Source organism: Durio zibethinus, chromosome 15 (assembly GCF_047325235.1).
Source record: "Durio zibethinus cultivar Kanyao isolate XHJ-2024 chromosome 15, ASM4732523v1, whole genome shotgun sequence".
NCBI classification, from domain to species: Eukaryota; Viridiplantae; Streptophyta; class Magnoliopsida; order Malvales; family Malvaceae; genus Durio; species Durio zibethinus.
Window position 1 is genome coordinate 24,795,437 of NC_143176.1, and position 19,799 is coordinate 24,815,235.

At 31.5% G+C, this 19,799-nt stretch overlaps 1 pseudogene; it reads right to left on the minus strand.

The window, feature by feature from the left end:
* Nucleotides 1-2,223: 2,223 nt before the first annotated feature.
* On the minus strand, nt 2,224-3,717 carry LOC149514875 (25S ribosomal RNA; annotated as a pseudogene).
* Between the last annotated feature and the right edge of the window lie 16,082 nt (nt 3,718-19,799).

Genomic DNA, 19,799 nt, shown 5'->3' on the forward strand with positions numbered 1-19,799 from the left:
CTTGTCTCATCGACGTGATGCATAGGTATCAACTATCCAATACATAAATAAAAATGGAAAAAGACACCACAAGTGCACTAATATGGTCAAGGAATTCTAAACCAACAACAAGATCATAATCATCTAAAGGAATTACCTCGATTGATTCCTTCCCTTTCCACTCCCCAAGTTATAGCTCCACTCCATGTGCTATGTCAATTGTTGGATCTCTTTAGAGTTAACTATTTTGTCATAATAGCTTTTTTTTGTACCTTTAGGTTTAACTTTTGGGTTGTATCTCCAGATATGAACAAATGAGATACTCTTGTGTCTATAAATGCATTCAATTTCTTGCCCTCAATTATCATGTCTATAAACATCAATCCTTTCTACTTGCAGCACCCTTTGGCCTAGATTGAATTTATCACTATCAGGCCAAGCTTCATCATTTCTTTCCCTAACTCATCACCATCCTTCTTGTTGATGGTAGATAGCTTGGTTTTCTTAAGGTAACTCTCGACAAGTGTAGACCTTCACAAAAGTAAAAAGTCAATGGCTCATGATCTTTATTGTTCCACTGCCTTGGCTTCCACTTTCTATTTGGTGGCTTGCCTTGACCATTCTTGGTCTATCGACCTTTGTCCCCATCCTTGGACTATTGGTCTTTGTCTCCCTCCTTAGACTATCAGTCTTTGCCATCACATTTTGGCTTGAATGACTCAAACTTCTTTTATGGCCAAATCTCTACCAAGGATTTAGTAGCTATCATGGCTTTGGCCAGATCTTTGACACCCTTTCACTGTAACTCATTCTTGGCCCACGATTTGAGTTCATCCATGAAACAAAAGAGACTTTCCTTTTCTCCAAGGTTTGAAATTTGAAGCATTAGTTCTAAAAACTCTCAAACATACTCCCATACCTTGCTTTTTTGACTAAGCTTATGAATTTTCACCCTTGACTCATCATTAGCATACTCAGGGTAGAACTACTACTTAAATTTTACCTTGAACTACTCCCAAGTCTAGACAACAGCATCTCTATAGCTTGCATCATTACACCTATATCTCTACCATAACAATGCATTGTCAACCAAATACATAAAGGCTATACTTACCTTAGTGGCATGCTCATCAATGCCCATGGCTTGAAAGTATTGCTCCATTCCCCATAGAATGTTTTCCACATCTTTTGGGGACCTAGCTCCCTTACACTCATTTGGCTTGGGAACTACCACTTAAGCCTTAGTTGTTATAGCTAACACACCATTCCTAATGGCTGCCTTGCATGTTATGAGCTCTTTTTTAAGCTCATTCATCTCTTTGCACATCCCCTTAACCATGAACTCTAAGGATTCATTCTTTTGGGTGAACATGTTGATGGTTTTGTTAGCGCACCATGAAATCCTTCCCTTATCTCCTCTTTAGTTTCCTTAAACCTCTCCCTAAGGTCTGACACTATCACCTTCAACTTGGCTAAATGGCCAGTCATGGTTGACATCATGTATTTCAAGGTATCTTTTTTCCCCTTTCCATAAGTTGGCTCTTAGACCTCTAGTTGTTAGCTACCAACATATCTTTGAGATGCCATTTCCTTGAACACTTTGAGTGTGAACTAAACACAACCTTGAAATAAATCCTGCTCTAATACCAACTATCATGGGTTAAAACTCAAGCTTCGACTCGTGCAACTCCAAGACTTGAGAATGGACTCATTCGGTGTCTTAAAGTAGCCTTCAATTGAACTAATGCATAGACACTCAATACTCTAGGGCCAACCACCCAAGTTGCTGCTAGACAAGGCTACAAATAAGGTGTTTAATGGAAAGCTAAAGAGAACAATAGAGATAGGAAAGAGAAAACTTGTATTGTTGAAGTTATGGTGTATACATCAAATGAGGGTAGGAAAGCCCTCTATTTATAATTGAAGCCCCTGTGAATCAATGGCTAGGATTGACTTAATCCAATGGCTATTATAAAGTCCAAGATTATAAAGAGATTACATGATATATATATCAAGACTTCAAATTGTATAGGAAACTATACTATCCTTAGTAGTCTCCAAATCCTTATAGAAAGTTCTATCTGTTATGTCTGTTTGGGCCAGTGCTCTGTTGGGTCTACTAGGGATTTCATCACTTGGCTAAATCGATTGCAATGGAGAACACCATTCATCCCCAACCCTAAAAGGGTGTTGTGTAAAAAAATCAAGTGAGAGGACTTTGATGGGTGTGGTAAGGGGAGGAATGAATTGAAGTGACAAAGGGTTGAATCTTAGTGGATTGTGGTAGCAAGGCCACTCTAACCCTTACAATACCCCGTTACGTATTTAAGTCATTTGCAAAGGATTCTACCCATTGCTCGATGGGATTTGAGCTTCAAGAGTCCTGTATGGCCTATCTGCCATGAGGGCTACACCTACGACATTTGTTCTTTTGGTCTATAGGCCCCTACTATAGGTTGGCAATTGAGTGATGGGCATGTGCATTGCTTTTAGCCTAGATTCTTACTTAGAGGCATTTAGTCATAATCTAAAGCTTGGTAGCTTCATGCCACTAGCTTTTCAATCGAGTGCGATTACCAATTATGTGAATCAATGGTTCCTCTCATGCTAGGTTAAATTACTATTGTGACACTGCCATCAATAAGGTAAAACTAACCTGTGTCATGACAGTTTAAACCTAACTTACATTCTCTATTACTGTGTGAATAATCCAACATTTGGTGAATTATGCTTTATAATGATAGGAAGAGCAAACATCAAAGGATAAAAAAGTAATGTCGCTATGAACACTTGGCTACCACAAGCTAGTTATCCTTGTGTTAACTTTTCTAACACCTCTAGCTTCAAATTTCAAATGATTGATAGGCCATGTTTTCATAGTTCATATTCATACTGGAAATTGGAATTAAACAAGCTTTTAACCTTTTGTTCCACATGAGATTTCTATTCTCATTAAGTTCATTTTAGGACACTTACATTATCTTTTAATAGATGTGCTACCCCAGCCAATCTACCTACCTGACATTGTCTTCTACCCTAATCAATCGAGCAAGGCTAGCCTTAGGTCCAAAAGAAGGGGTCATGCCTTGCCTCTGATTCATTGAATAGGTAAAATAACGTTAAAAGTAGTGGTATTTCAATTTTGCTCGAGGGCTCCCACTTGTCCTACACCTCTCAAGTCATTCACAAAGTTGGACTAGAGTCAAGCTTAACAAAGTCTTATTTCCCTGTTAATTTTATCAAGCCTATTCCATTGGCTATGGTTTCCCTAGATAGTAGACAAGGATAGTGGGAATCTCATTAATCCATTCATGTGCATCACTAATTAGTTGATGAGTCATTTGGCTACTTTTAAAGAGTCACAGTTACTCCTGCCATTTACCTATGCATGGTTGAATTTTTTCACTTTGACATTCAGAGCACTGGGTAGAAATCACATTGCATGAGCATCCGTAAGGACTATCGCAATGCTTTGTTTTAATTAAATAGTCAAATTCCCCTTGTCTGTACCAATTTTAAGTCAACTATTTGTCGCTTAAAAAATGCCCTCGAGGGTGCCATTCCCAACCATCCCCCGATTAGCATGTAGTGACCCACTCTTACCATGGGAGCAGTTCAAGCAGTGCACCAATACCAAATGGGTTCGGGACTGGGACCTCCATGCTAGCCCTCAGAGCTAATCTTTTTGTCGAGGTTATAGATCCATTTTATTGACTTCCCTTGCCAACACTATTCCATTAATAATAAGCTATTCACTTTAGAGACCTGACACGGTTATGAGTACCATCGAGTGCAGAAAGCACTCAGTCCTCCAGATTTTCAAAGCCTATTAGGGGCACACTGAACACCATGGAACATGCAGTGCTTTTTCTAGCCACAAAACCCTACCTCCAATTGAACCATTTCTAAGGTAGGCAAGTTGTTAAACAAAAAAGATAACTTTTCCCAAGGCCCCTACTAATGTCTTCAGATTGCCTAATGTTGCCATCAATCATCATGTCCTAGTTTAGGAATTTTAACCCGATTTCTTTTTGAAGCTTGTGCTGGATGCGCTATTGGTGGGCTTCCCTCATCTCTAAGGATTGACTAACCCATGTGCAAGTGCTATTCACATGGGACTTTTCCACCCTTAGGCTTAAGCCCCGGCCCATGGCACATGCACGAGCTTGGCTAGACAAAGGCATTTTTATGGTCAATAAGAAAAGGCCATGAGACTACCAAATGCCTAAAAGACTTGGCTAGACCAAGCCTATGATCGTAGCTTTTTATTACACCATCCTAGGGAGCAATTGCTTGATTCAAGGACTTGATCAGAGGTCAGGGGTCTGGAGTAGCATCAGTAGTAAGTGTCATAGGCTGGGGGTTTAAGCCTAGCACCCATTTGAACTTAGGCTAGAAACTACTATGCATGTGCCTAAGACAACCTATTTTCTGACTCTATGATAAACGCTTGTGCTATGGACTCCATTGGCTCCTCAAGAGCTTGGAAGAAAGCTAGAAAAGAGACTTAAAGCAATTGTATTTCTATTTACTTGATGCTATGTACAATTGCTTTTACATTGATTCTTATGTCTATCCCCAAGTCTTTAATATGACAAAGTCTATGACTTTGTTCTTCTTACTTTTCTCTTGTTGCTTCTCCTATGAATTACAAATGAGAGGGAAGCCTCTATTTATACCTAAGCCTTCTCACCATATATGGTTTTTATTTATCTAAGTGTGAGCCTCTTGTAAACCTTTTAGACCCTTCCATGGCCTCTAAATGCATCCTAGTTTGGCTAAGGCCTTTGTAGAATCCAGCTTCTTCTAGGCTTCCCTCTGAGCCTTAAGTCTAGAAGAGTCTGGGCACTCTTGCTAAGTGCCCATGCCTAATGAGTTTCGGAACCTTCCTCGTCTAGTCACTACTCTGCCTATAACTAGGGTGCTCCTAAGCCTTCCTCATCTGGGCACTATAATACCTACTACTATTCATGTTCCAGGCCATTCTAGAACCTTTAGTGCTTGCACACTAGGCTAGCCTCCAAGCTTCTCCAAACTCTTTTATGCCAATGCACCTAGCCTATCTCCTGGCTAATCTAGAGCCATTTTTCTAACGAGCCGTCCCCATTCTTGACACTAGGTTGCCTACCTTGCCATGCTTTTAAGCTTTAGCCTAGGCCCTAGTCTACACACTCAGGCCTCATATGTGCCTTTAGGACCTTGGTCTCGATCCTTATTGGTCATTCGGTTACACCAACTTAAACAAGCTATGTCTCATAATCCTTTAAACTTAGGACTTGTGCATGGATCATGACATTGTCCCTCACTTGTTCTAGCAACACCCCTATTACTAGGAGATGTAATTTTTTCACTACATGTGCACACTAGATTGATGTCCCATCTTGTCCCAATAGTCTTTAGCATATGATGGTTTTTAGTACATGATAGTTCTCAGTACACTTTCATAGTCATCCCTTGCTTTAGTCACGATCCCAATGATGATCTTAATGATGTTTCCATAAAACCATGTTTTTCAAAGCATGTAGTGCCTTAGTTGGTGATGTGCCATTACCTTCTCACCATGCATAATGGGCCTTTCAGGGCGTGCAGCACTCACGTCACATAGGCTTCCATGAATCCTGGCTTGTCGAAGTGTTCAACACCTCTTTGTCTAATATGCCATTACCCTCTCCTCTACACCATGCATTCCTTACCTTTTTCCCACACTTAATGGGCACTTTAAGGTGTACAGTGCACACAGGTGCAAGGCATGCAACACTCACATCTAGGCCATTACCTTTTCTTTGACAAACCCTTTATCTACAAGGCCAGTGGCTTTTTGTAGCTAACTCATCTTGCCCTCATCAATAGCCTGAGAGATCCCCTCTTCTTGGCTCAACCACCCTCGTTAGTTTTGCCATTAAACTCTCTCTAAATATTTTTAATGCTCCAAGCTTCTTCTGTTATAGGTGTTCCCTAGCCTCATGTAGTCTTAAGCATAAGAAGTAGTTAAAAGACATAGTCATCATACTTGTCCTAAATCAAACCTTTGTTCCATGCCTTCCGATGTTGTATCTCTTTATTGGCCTCCTCTTCCTCTGAAGAATTGCTACTCTTATCTCTCTCACTCAAGCCCTTACCCTAGGCTCAGTTGTTACCCTTGGGCTATAGAGACTTAGTGCACTTAGCCTCAACCACCGACTTAGCAATGGTAATACTCCTACTTCAAGTCTCGTACACCACTTCACTCGACTTTTACCCATGGCTTTTACCCTTTTAAAAACTCTTTTGACATAGAGTCTAGCACTCATATATAATCCTTGGTGTCCTCAAACTAATTTTCATGATGATAACCACTCTTTTGAACTAGCCTTCCTCCCCTTACACATAGGTGAGTAGCCATCATGCACATCACCCGTGCACCCAACCACAAATGTGAAGCTTAAACTAAAGATCTCCCACACATCCTTATAAGCATTCAAGCATCCTTGCGCCTTACTCTCAGCACTAGCAACCAACAATACCCATACCATGCAATGCCACATGCAAGCTATCATCATAAACGGCACACTAGCATGCAAGCTACCCATGCAACTCAAACTAACATCAACACTGCACATAATGAAAGTTCTAATCCCCCTCCATTAAAACTTGGTCTGATACCAATTATCATAGGCTAGGGGCTTAAGCCTAGTACCTAGTGACCTTAGGCTAGAAACTACCATTTATGTGCCTAAGTTAGCCTTTTTTCTAACTCTGTGCTAAACACTTGTGCCGTGCATTCTACTGGCTCCCAAGGAGCTTGGGAGAAAGCTAGGAAGAAGAGTTAAAGCATTTGTAATTTTTATTTACTTGATGCTATGTAAAATTGCTCAATGACCTTATAATGACTCTTATCTCTATCCTTAAGTCTTTAATATGGCTAAGTCTATGCCTTTGTTCCTCTTACTTTTCTCTTGTTGGTTCTCTTGTTAACTACAAATAAGAGGGAAACCTTTATTTATACCTAGGCCTCCCCAGCACATATGGCCCTTATTGATCTAAGTGTGTTGCCTTTATAGGTTTTTTAAAGCCTTCCATGGCCTCTAGACACTTCCTAGGTCAGCTAAGGCCTTTGTAGAATCAAGCTTATTCCAAGCTCCTTGCTAAGCCTTGGGTTTGAAAGAGTCTAAGCACTCTCATTGAGTGCCCTACCTAGTGGGTTCCAAAACCTTCCCCGTTTGGTCACTGCTCTGCCCATAGCTGGGGCTTTCTAGAGCCTTCCTCGTCTGGGCTAGCTATGATTAGGCTAATTTTGAAGAAAACCCCCTATGAACTTTTTAAAGGAAAAAGGCCTAACATAAGTTATTTTCATCCTTTTGGTTGCAAATGTTTTATTTGAACAATGGAAAATTTGATGCAAAAAGTGATGAAGGAATTTTCCTAGGATATTCTTTGAATTTAAAAGCTTATAGAGCTTTTAATAAAAGAACATTAGTGGTGGAAAAGTCTATACATGTTATTTTTTATGAATCTAACCCACCTTCGAGAAAGGTGCTTCTTGATGATGATGATGATGTAGGTATACTTCAAGAATGGATCAATGATGCACCTCATGACATTGAGGAAAAAAATCAAAAAAAAGAAGATGAGTTTTTAGAGAAGCCATAACACATAGAGAAGGAGCCAAATCATCCTAGAGAAAGAAGGTATGTCAAAGATAGTGAAATCATTGGTAATCCAACTCAAGGAGTAAGAACTAAATCTTCTTTTAATGTGTTTAATTATGTTACTTTTCTATCCCATATTGAACCCAAAAATATAGATGAAGCATTAGGAGATGATCATTGGATTTTGGCCATGCAAGAAGAATTGAACCAATTTGAAAGAAGCCATGTATGGAATCTTGTACCTAGGCCTAGTGACCATCCCACCATCGGCATCAAATGGGTCTTTAAGAATAAAATGGATGAGAATGGGAATATCATTAGAAACAAAGCTAGATTGATAGTTCAAGGGTATAGGCAAGATGAAGGAATAGATTATGATGAAACCTATGCCCCGGTAGCAAGGTTAGAAGTCATAAGGATGTTGCTTGCATTTACATGTTTTAAAAATTTCAAGCTTTTTCAAATGGATGTCAAGAGTGTGTTTCTTAATGGTTTTATAAATGAAAAAGTGTATGTAGAGCAACCTCCCGGTTTTGAAAATCCAAAATTTCCAAATCATGTTTATAAATTGACAAAAGCATTATATGGTTTAAAACAAGCTCCTAGAGCTTGGTATGAAAGATTGTCAATTTTTTTGATTGAAAATGGTTTTAATAGAGGGAAAGTTGACACTACACTTTTTATTAAAACAAAAGGTAAGGACATTCTCATAGTGCAAATTTATGTTGATGATATTATATTTGGTGCTACTAATGAAATTCTTTGTCAAGAATTTCCTAAGATTATGCAAGGTGAATTTGAAATGAGCATGATGGGAGAACTCACATTCTTTTTGGGACTACAAGTAAAGCAAACAAAAGATGGCACCTTCATAAATCAAGCCAAATACATCAAGGATTTTCTCATAAGGTTTGAATTGGGAGAATCAAAGCCTTGTTTGACACCAATGAGCACCTTAACAAAGCTTGACAAGGATGAAGGAGGTAAATGTGTTGACTCTAAACTATATAGGTCTATGATTGGTTCATTGCTATATCTTATTGCTAGTAAACCTGATATTATGTTTAGTGTATGTCTATGTGCTAGATTTCAATCATCTCCTAGAGAAACACATTTTTCTGCTGTTAAAAGGATTTTTAGATACCTTAAGGACACCTCAAATTTAGGATTATGGTATCCAAAAGGCTCTTCCTTTGCTTTACATGCCTATTCCGATGTGGATTTTGGTGGGTGCAAAATTGATAGAAAAAGCACTTCTGGTACTTGTCAATTGTTTGGAAATATGCTCATATCATGGTTTTCTAAGAAACAAAATAATGTTGCTCAATCTACAATCGAAGCTGAATATGTAGCAGCTGGAAGTTGTTGTGCCCAGGTTTTACAGATTAAGCAACAATTGGAGGATTTTGAAATAACCATGGATCATATTCCCATTAAATGTGACAATACTAGTGCCATCAATCTCACTAAAAATCCAATTCAACACTCTAGAACCAAACATATTGAAATTAAGATCATTCTATTAGAGATCATGTTCAAAAGGGTGACATTGTACTTGAATATGTTGACACCTTGCATCAACTAGCTGATATCTTCACAAAACCTCTTGATAAGGATAGATTTTATACAATTAGAGGTGAACTTGGCATGATGAATGCTCCTTGAAGTGAAATTCTTGATGTTATGATTTATGGTGCACTTTTGATTGATTAAATGTATGTTTTTCTAAATTTTCTTTTTTTGGTTTGTGCATAATTGTAAAAGGCTTGATTGAATGATCATATTGCATGGTTTTCAACATGCTACAATAAAAACCAATTGATCCTCTTTGGAATGGATCGATTGGTTCTTCACCCCGTAGCCAAATTAAAGGGAAAACATAGGGAACCGATCGATCCCCTTTGGATAGGATCGATCGGATGTAAAGGCAGTAGCCAATTTCGTTGAACCCAAGAAGAACCGATGGTCCCCTTTTTGACAAGATCGATCGGGTATTCAACCAGTAGCCAAAATGACTTGGAAAGGTGCAAAACCGATTAACCCCTTCAAACCCAATCGATCAGTTCCATGCAAAAGCCCAAAACCGATCGATCCCCCACTTCACCTGATCAATTGGTTCATGAATTTTAGGCGTGATAATTTTGGGTCTTCACCTATTTGACTGACCCTTTCATCTTTCCTTTCCTATTCATCTTCTTCCCCGACTCTTTTTCTTACAAATTTCTTTTGTAAACTCGCTACCCACAATCTTTCATGGCACCCAAAACCAAAGTCATGACTGGATGACAAAACCCTCCAAGAGAGGCCTTAAGCTCCACCATGAAGCTTTCTTTCAACCAAAATTTCAACAATCCCAATGCCAAAGAGCTGTATGAGACACACTTTGCTCACCGAGAAGTGAAACTTGGAAGGGTAATCTCACTAGACTTTCTTCAATCCATAGAGTTTCCCTATTTGCATACTTTTGAGTCTTTTGGATGGATGCCTTGTGTATGGAAAGTCGTTTATTCAAGAATCTAGTAAGAGTATTCTATAGTAATGCCGGCTATGTTCAAATTAAAGGAACAAATAGGCATTATCTTGATAGGTTCAGAACATATGTAATGGGGAAGGAAATCTTAGTTACAAAACAAGTGCTAGCTGAGGCTTTTATGTTAGCTGATTAAGGGGAAACAAATCCTAGATGTGATATGGTACAACTAGCTCAAGATATCTTTAGGAATCCCAATTTACAAGTTACTACCACATAAGCCTCTAGGTTACCTATGCATGATTGGTTGTTACACCTTATTGTAACCCATGTGTTAGCCCCGTTTGGGACCCAATACTCCACCATTAGGAAACAAGATTATTGGTGGATGTACAAGATCAAGCATGAATAGAAACCAAATTTAGTGCACTTCATTTTTAGTGACATGATGAGGATTGTTCAGAATAGAGATGTTACTCTGGTATATGGGTATGCTATAAGTAATCTTTTGAAACATTTGGAAGTAAACACTAGAGGTGACAGAGAGATGCACAACAATGACCTATTTAGTATTCTTGGGCCTTCCACATTGCATAGTATGGGGTATGTTGAAACTCCAGATGGCTAATGGGTTAAAAAGGGGGATATTGGTGTTGCACCAAAGGAAGAGGAGGAGCAAGACCCTGTAGACATGCCTACACCTAAAGGAGAACCCTCTAGCACATCTTTTGACACTCAAGGTACCTTAGAGATGCTCTTACTTCAAATGAACAGCTTGCACTCGATGGTTGGCACTATGAGCACTAGATTGGAGTCCATGAAGGAAATTCAAAATGACCTTGTGGCACAAGTCTGGCATCTTCGAGCTGATATTGAACATATGAAGTCTACTTCTCAGCACATGGGACAGTCATCGCATTACTCTCCTTCTCATCCTTTATCTCTTCATTCTCCACCTCTACCTCACTGAAGCCTTCCTATTACCCTGACTTATGTTTTCCCACATTTTTTTTTGTAAATATAACTTTGCGTTATGGCTTGTAGACTTTGATCTTTATATTAATGCAACTTATCTTTTATTTTCTTGTGGCTTGTGACTTTGTGGCTTGTGGCATTCGTGTATAGTTTTATGTTTGAAGTGACCTTGGGTGGCCTTGAATTGCTTATTCCCTCATTTTGCTTTGCTTCATTTAGTATTTTTTTCTATGACAAAAAGGGGGAGAAACATTGGTATGAAAATTTGATGATGTATGAAAATCTGATGATGTTTTGATATTGATAATGATGCTTTGATATTGATGGATATATTGATGGTTATGGTGATATTACTCTTGTCTAGTTGCCTTAAATCTTATGCCTAAATTCAAGGGGAGTTTGCCTTTCATAAGTTCAAGGGGAGCTTCTTTTCAAAAAGAAAAATGTTTTTCATGAAAATTTTTCATTTGGTTTTGTCATATCAAAAAGGGGGAGATTGTTGGCCTTGAATTGATTAAGAATTTTTATTTGACAAAATAAAAATTTGCCAAACTTGTTTCAATCTTGTCTAAGCTTAAATTGAACATTTTTCCATCCTTTTATCTTGCCAAAATTCAATTGAGAACCAAAACAACTCATATTCTCAGAACAAACATGATTTATGCAAGTTTTGATAGAAGGGATCGATCTCCTCAGGAAAGGGATCAATCCCCTCCATTACCAGATCGATCCCCTAACAAAAGGATCGATCTTATTTTCAACCAGAATCGAAAGTTCTCAAGATTTGGCAAAAATCATCGATCCCCTCCCTGTAGCAATCAATTAGTTAGTAGAACGGATTGATCCCCTCATTTAAGGGATCGATCACTTTTTCATACAAAATGCTTTCCTCGTACAATTTTCCAGAAAAGGGATCGATCCCCTCTTAAAGGGATCGATCCCCTCTTAAAGGGATTGATCGGTTGTTCAAACAGAATGTCCCCCAAGTGTGGAAACCTAGAAAAGGGATCAATCCCTCACATAGGAGATCAATCACCTAAAAGAATAGATCGATCCCCTCAAGCAAGGGATCGATCGGGTAAGGCAAAATAGGCATAAAATTGAGCTTTCTCAAACATGAACCAATCGATCCCCTAAGGAAATGATCGATCCCTTGAAGGCCTGAAACTCCCAACGGCTATTTTTTGTTTGAAATTTTTTGTAAGTTTGAAACATTAAATGCAATCCAACGGCTCTCAACTTCTTTCCAACTATAAATTAAACATTCCACTACAAACCAAGAGCAACAAGAGCTAAAAAAACTTATTGCTATTCACCCACCAATCTGTTCAAGCATTCAAAGCTATAAAAAGAGAAAAAGTGCAAAATTCATATCAGTTTTTTCTATACTTTCTTATTTATACATTTGTGTACTTCAACTTAGCAAACACCTAGCCTTTGTGAGGTTCTTAAAGTTTGCCAAACACTTCTGAATTTTTTGTACTATGAGTGTGTAAGCTTAAGGGGGAGGATAACCCTTAAGAGTGTGTGTTGTTGAGTTGAAAAGCTTTGTGAAAGCTTAGTTGTAATCTTCATCAAATAGTGGATTGAACTCCTTAGCAAGAAAGGCTAAGGAAGAGGACGTAGGTGGCTAAGAAAAGACTGAACCTCTATAAATCTTGGTGTTAAATTCTCTAACCCTATCTCTTGTTATATTCATCTATTGTGCTTCTCTATTTTGATAATTTGTGGTTATTGAATATTAACTTTGAAAATTTTCTTAAAACCAATTCACCCCCCTTTTTGGTTTATTCCAAGTCTTTGAGCTAACAATTATTACCTTGTGTTTTGTCATAAAACAAATGCTTTTGTTCATATAAGTTTATAAAATAATATTAATTTATTAATATTTTGAAAATTAAGAAGTAAGAGATTTAAAAAATAAATTTGTTTACTAAACTAGTTCAATTAGTTATAACTATTTGAACCATTATTTACTTTAAATCGTGATGACTATTTGTTTTGTCATAAAAGAATTGTTTCTGTTCATACAATCTTATTTGGAATAAAGTAATGCTAATTTATTAACATTCTAAAAATTAAAAAGTAAAGGATTTAAAAAATTAATTTGTTAGCCTGACCAGTGCAAATAAGTATGACTGCTTGAACAATTATCTATTTCAAATTGTTATGACCATTTGTTTTATTGCAAAACAATTGTTTCTATTCGTACAAGCTTATCTAAAATAAGATAATTTTAATTTATTAATATTCCAAAAATTAATAAGCAAGAGATTTAAAAAATGAATTTGTTTACTGAACAAGTTCAAATAGTTATGATTGTTTGAACAATTATCTATATCAAATTGCTATAACTTTTTGTTTTGTTATAAAATAATTTTTTTATTCATACAAGCTTATTTTAAATAAAATAATACAATTTTTTTAATATTCCAAAAATTAATGAGTAAAAATTAAAAAAAAAGTTTTTTGAACACATTCAAATAGTTATGACTATTTGATCAATTATCTATTTCAAATAGTTATGACCTTTTATTTTGTCAAAAACCAATTGTTTCTATTCATACAAGCCTATTTGAAATAAAATAATGCTAGTTTATTAATATTCCAAAAATTGATAAGTAAAAATTTTAAAAATAAAATTGTTTATCGAGCAACTTCAAATAGTTATGATTGTTTGAACAATTGTTTATTTAAAATAGTTATGATCTTTTGTTTTGTCATAAAATAATTATTTCTATTCATACAAGTTTATTGGGAATTAAAAATACTAATTTATTAATATTCTAAAAATTAATAGGTAGGAGATTTAAAAAATAAATCTGTTTACTGAACAAGTTCAAATAGTTATGTCCATTTGAACAATTATCTATTTAAAATCGTTATAATCTTTTGTTTTGTCATAAAACAATTGTTTCTATTTGTGCAAAATTATTTAGAATAAAATAGTACTAATCTATTAATATTTTGAAAATTAATAAGAGATTTAAAAACTAAATATGTTTATGGAAACAGTTCAAACAGTTATGATTATTTAAACAATTATTTATCTTAAATAATTATGATCTTTATTTTATCATAAAATAGTTTGTTTCTTTTTATACAAGCTTATTCAAATTAAAATAATATTAATTTAATAATATTCCAAAAATTAATAAAAAATTTAAAAAATAAATGTGTTTGTCAAACCAATTCAAAAGTTAAGACTATTAGAGCAATTGTTTATTTCAAATTGTTTTGACCTTTTGTTTAATTATAAAATAATTATTTTAGTTCATACAGCCTTATTCAAAACAAAATAATAGCAATTTATTAACATTTGAAAAATTAATGAGTAAGAGACTAAAAAAAATGTTTATCAAACAAGTTGAAATAGATTTGACTATTTAAACAATTATCTATTTAAAGTAATTACGACCTTTTATTTTGTCATAAAACATTTGTTTCAATTCAAAAAAACTTATTCGAAATCAAATAATACTACTTCACTAATATTTTGAAAATTAGTAGGCAAGAGACTTAAAAACTAAAGCTGTTTTTCACACCAATTCAAATAGTTATGACTATTTGAACAAATATCAATCTTAAATAGTTATGATCCTTATTTTGTCATAAAACAATTGTTTCTAATCATACAAAGTTTTTTAGATAAAAATAATATTAATTTAATAATATTCCAAAAATTAATAAGAGATTTTAAAAAAAATATGTTTGTCGAACAGTTCAAATAGTTAAGACTACTAGAATAATTATCTATTTCAAATCGTTTTGACCTTTGGTTTAGTCATATAATAATTACTTCAGTTTATACAAGCTTAATCGAAATAAAATAATACTAATTTATTAATATTCAAAAAATTAATAAGCAAAAGATTTGAAAAATTAAATCTGTTTACTAAACAAGTTTAAATAGTTATGACTATTTAAACAATTATCTATTTAAAATCGTTATGACCTTTTTATTTTGTCATAAAACCATTGTTTTAGTTCATAAAAGCTTATCTAAAATAAAATAACACTATTTTATTAATATTTCAAAAGTTAATAAGAGATTTAAAAAATAAATCAATTTACCAAAATAGTTCAAATAATTATGGCCATTTGAACAACTACCTATTTCAAATCGTTATTGCTTTTTATTTTGTCTTAAAACAATTGTTTTTCAATATACAATCTTATTTGAAATAAAATAAAACTAATTTATTAATATTTCACTAATTAATAAGAGATTTAAAAAATAAATCTATTTACCGAACTAGTTTAAATAGTTATGACTATTTGAATAATTATCTATTTCAAATTGTTATAACCTATTGTTTTATCATAAAATAATTATTTTTGTTTATACAGACTTATTTAGAATAAAATAATACTAATTTAGTAATTTCATAAAATTAATAAGAGATTTAAAAATAAATCGGTTTACCCCATTAGTTCAAGTAGTTAAGACTATATAAACAATTATTTATTTCAAATTTTTATGACCTTTTGCTTTATTATAAAATAATTATTTCAACTCATATAAGCTTATCCCAAAAAAAGTAATATTACTTTATTAATATTTCAAAAGTTAATAAGGGATTTAAAAAATAAATCAGTTTACCAAAATAGTTCAAATACGTATGGCCATTTGAACAACTACCTACTTCGAATCGTTATTACCTTTTGTTTTATCTTAAAACAATTGTTTTTCAACATTCAAGCTTATTTGAAATAAAATAAAACTAATTTATTAATATTTCAAGAATTAATAAGAGATTTAAAAAGTAAATCTATTTACCAAACAAGTTCAAATAGTTTTGACTATTTGAATAATTATCTATTTCAAATTGTTATAACCTTTTGTTCTATCATAAAACAATTATTTCTGTTCCTACAGGCTTTCTCGAAATAAAATAATACTAATTTAGTAGTATTATAAAAATTAATAACTAAGAGATTTTAAAAAATAAATCTATTTGCCAAACTAGTTCAAACAATTAAGACTACATGTACAATTATTTATTTCAAATTGTTATGACCTTTTGTTTTGTCATAAAGTAATTATTTCAGCTTATACAAGCTTATTCGAAATAGAATAAAACTAATTTATTAATTGTTCAAAATTTTGTAAGAGATTTAGGAAATAATTTTATTTACTGAACCAGTTCAAATGATTATGACTATTTGAACAATTATCAATTTCAAATCATTAGTACTAATTTATTAATATTTAGAAAATTAATCAATAAGAGATTTAAAAAGTATGTGTATTTACCAAACCATTTTAAATAGTTTTAACTATTTGAATAATTATTTATTCCAAATCATTATAACTTTTTATTTTGTCAACAAACAATTGGTTCTGTTGATACTATTTTATTTGAAATAAAATAATAATAATGTTATAATATTTTGAAACTTAATAACCAAGAAAATTAAAAAATAAATCTAATAGCCAAACAAGTTCAAATAGTTAAGACTAAATGAATGATTATTTATTTCAAATCATTATGACCTTTTGGTTTCTCGTAAAATAATTATTTTGTTTGTACAAGCTTATTCGAATTAAAATAATACTAATTTAATAATAGTTCAAAAATAAATAAGAGATTTAAAAAATAAATTTGTTTACCAAATCAGCTAAAATGGTTAAGACTATTAGAATAATTATCTATTTCAAATTGTTTTGACCTTTTGTTTAGTCATAAAACAATTGTTACAGTTCATATAAGCTTATTCAGAATAAACTAATACTAATTTATTAACATTCAAAAAATTAATAAGAAAGAGATTTAAAAAAATAAATCTGTTTATCAAACAAGTTCAAATAGTTATTACAATTTGAACAATTGCCTATTTAGAAGCTTTAAAACCTTTTGACTTGCCATAAAACAATTTTTCAGTTAATACAAGCTTATTTCGAATAAAATAATATAAATTTATTAATATTAAGATAATTAATTAGTCAAAGATTTAAAAAATAAATATGTTTACCGAATAAGTTCAAATCGTTATGATTATTTGAGTAATTATTTATTTCAACTTATTATGACTTTTTCTTTTATCATAAAATAATTGTTTATGTTAATTCAGATTAAAATAATTTTAATTTATTAATATTTTGACAATTAATAAGTAAAAGATTTAAAAAATAAATATGTTTATCGAACAAGTTCAAATAGCCATGACTATTTGAATAATTATCTATTTCAAATCATTATGACATTTTCTTTTGTAATAAAATAATTGTTTTTGTTCATATGAGCTTATTTGAAGTAAAATAATACTAATTTATTAATATTTTAAAAATTAGTGAGTAAGAAAATTGAAAAAGGAATCTGTTTATCAAATAAGTTCAAATAGTTATGACTATCTAAATAATTACCTATTTCAAAACATTATGGCCTTTTGCTTTATCTTAAAACAATTGGTTCTGTTCATGTAAGCTTATTTCGAATAAAATAATATAAATTTATTAATATTTTAGAAATTAATCAGTTAATATTTAAAAAATAAATCTGTTTTCTTAACTTGTTTAAAAATTTATGACTTTTTGAACAATTATTTATTTCAAATCATTATGACCCTTTGTTTTGTCATAAACCAATTGTTTCCATTCATACAAGCTTATTCATAATAAAATAATATTAATTTATTAAAATTTCAAAAGTTAATAAGTAAAAAATTTTAAAAATAAATTTATTTACCAGACAAGTTTAAATAGTTATAACTATTTGAATAATTATTTATTTCAAATCATTATAAACTTTTGTTTTTGTCATAAAATAATTGTTTCTATTCATACAAGTTTATTTGAAATAAAATAATACTAATTTATTAATATAATAAAATTAATGAGTTGGAGACTTAAAAAATTAATCCGTTTACCGAATAAGTTCAAATATTATCTATTTATTTCAACTTATTATGACTTTTTGTTTTATCATAAAATAATTGTTTATGTTCATTCAAACTTGTTCAGATTAAAATAATTTTAATTTATTAATATTTTGACAATTAATAAGTAAAAAATTTTAAAAAATAAATATGCTTACCGATCAAATTCAAATAGTTATGACTATTTGAACAATTATCAATTTAAAATCATTATGACCTTTTGTTTTATAATAAAACATTTGTTTCAATTCATAAAAGCTTATCCAAAATAAAATAATATTACCTTATTAATATTTTAAAAATTGAGAAGTTGGAGTTTAAAAAATAAATCAATTTATTGAATCAGTTCAAATAGTTGTAGCCATTTGAACAATTATCTATTTCAAATTGTTATGAAATTTTATTTTTTCATAAAACAATTGTTTTTCGTCATATAAGCCTATTCATAATGAAATAATAGTAATTTATTAATATTTCAAAAATTAATGAGTAGGAAATTTAAAAAATAAATTTGTTAAGCGAACTAGTTCAAATAGTTATAACTATTAGAACAATTATATATTTGAAATCATTATAACATTTTCTTTTGTTATATAACAATTATTTATGTTCATAGAAGCTTATTCAAAATAAAATAATACTAATCTAATAATATTATGAAAATTAATAGCTAAGAGATTTAAAAAAAAAATTGTTTACCAAACCAGTTCAAATAGTAAAGGCTGTATGAATAATTATCTATTTCGAATCGTTATGACCTTGTTTTGTCATAAAACAAATGTTTTTATTCATATAAGTTTGTTTGGAATAAAATAATATAAATTTATTAATATTTTGAAAATTATTAAGAGATTTAAAATATAAATCTGTTTACCAAACTAGTTCAATTAGTTATAACAATTTGAATAATTATTTATTTTAAATCATTATGACCATTTGTTTTGTCATTAAACAATTATTTCTATTGATACAATTTTATTTGGAATAAAATAATGCTAATTTATTAATATTCTAAAAATTAATAAGTAAAATATTTAAAAAAGAATCTGTTGGCTTGACCAATGCAAATAGTTATATCTGTTTGAACAATTATCTATTTCAAATCGTTATGACCTTCTATTTTGTCACCAAACAATTGTTTCTATTCATACAAGCTTATTCGGAATAGCATAATTTTAATTTATTAATATTTCAAAAATTAATAAGTAAGAAATTTAAAAACTAAATTTGTTTATTGAACAAGTTCAAACAATTACGATTATTTGAACAATTACCTATTTCAAATAGCTATAACCTTTTGTTTTGTCATAAAATAATTTTTTCTATTCATACAACCTTAATTCAATTAAAATAATACAAATTTATTAATATTCAGATAATTAATAAATAAAATATTTAAAAAATAACTATGTTTACCGAATAAATTCAAATAGTCGTGACTATGTGAACAATTACTTATTTCAAATCGTTATGACTTTTTTGTTTTGTCATAAAATAATTTTTTTGTTCATACAAGCTTATTCAAATTAAAATAATATTAATTTATTAATATTTTGACAATTAATAAGTAATAGATTTTAAAAATAAAATGTTTATTGAACAAGTTTCGATAGTCATAACTATTTGAATAATTATCTATTTCAAATTGTTATGAGCTTTTATTTCATCATAAAACAATTATATCAATTCATATAGGCTAATTTAAAATAAAATAATACTAATTTATTAATATTTCAAAAATTAATGAGCAAGAGATTTAAAAAATAAATTTATTTACCAAACAAGTTCCAATTGTTATGGCTGTATAAATAATTTTCTATTTCAAATCATTATGATATTTTGTTTTATCATAAAATAATTATTTTTGT